The following is a 1,250-nucleotide window of genomic DNA, read 5'->3' on the forward strand; positions in this document are numbered from 1 at the left end:
ACGTGCTAATCGTATGGGCAAGGGCGACTTTGCCTTCGGTTTTTTTAACAAATTATAACAAAAAATTGCTCCAGCTTTTGCTGAAAGCTAAACAAAACCTCTGTGTACATTTTTAGCCCATAATTTCAAAAATGCGGGCAAGGCGAACTCATATAAGGTAGGGTTAAGGAACAGTTGAAATTTTCGCCCCGATGTTTCTTAAAGAAAGCCATAAACGTAGCGACCGTTGGTTCAACTTGGTGATGTGTTGCTCTAGATTGCACCATGTGTGGGCCTGTTGAATGAATTTGTGCCTTGGTAGTATGAAAGCTCAAAAAAATTTGGTATTCAGGCAAGTTGTACAACTTGTCGCCACATCAATGACCATGTTGTACAAACTCATTCTATTTTGCGTATATTTTGTTCACTAAATAACCCCAAATGGATAACCTAGCCGAAATATGTACGTGCTTTCGTTGAATTTTATAAATGTAAGCCGAAACTATGAAATTGTAAAAATGAGATTTTACAATGAGACTGCTCGCATAAGTGCAAGGTTTGTGGGCTAAATGTCCAACTTGAGTGCGGATCAATCTGAACCAACAGTCGCAGCGATTAAATCATTTCATGCGTTTGAGTAGAAACAGAGTGCATGAACACTATTTCATGATTTCAATTATACGCGAAATTGAGTTTATGCACTGGGTTTTTACTCAGATCCATGAAATGATTTTTAATTGGACTACGCATAAACGTGATACTTGTGAATATAATTTATAAGGTAATTTTATGTTATTATACTCTTGCTACCACACGAATATATGAATTCGTGATAAGAACGTATGAATTCGCCTTGGAAAGCAAGTAAGGAGAAATGCCGAACAAAGGTCTTCCTTCACCTTAAATAAATGCATTTTGCAAACAAAAGTGCGTACGTTACTTAGTGCCTTAGTTATATTGCACGGGGTGAATAGTAACAAATCGCGGCGAATTCGTAATGATATATTGATTGTATTATAAACATTGGTATTTATTTGGTAAACATACAATACATAATTATGTGACAGTTCATTCCGTTCAGTTACTTCCATTACAACCCGGTCATAAGTATGGTAGAAGGGCGAATTCATATAAGGTGGTGTTACCGGAAAAGGAATAAATAAATTATATATCAGAAAATGAATAAAATGAAATGAAGATATTGTTAATCTCTAACCAAACCTATGCATGTAACTCAATCGCCTAATGGTTTGCCGAGCCGTAAACGTATG

This window comes from Rhagoletis zephyria, unplaced genomic scaffold (genome assembly GCF_001687245.7).
Source record: "Rhagoletis zephyria isolate East Lansing unplaced genomic scaffold, Rhagoletis_zephyria_1.1 Rzeph_scaffold_01660, whole genome shotgun sequence".
In the NCBI taxonomy this organism is placed as follows: Eukaryota; Metazoa; Arthropoda; class Insecta; order Diptera; family Tephritidae; genus Rhagoletis; species Rhagoletis zephyria.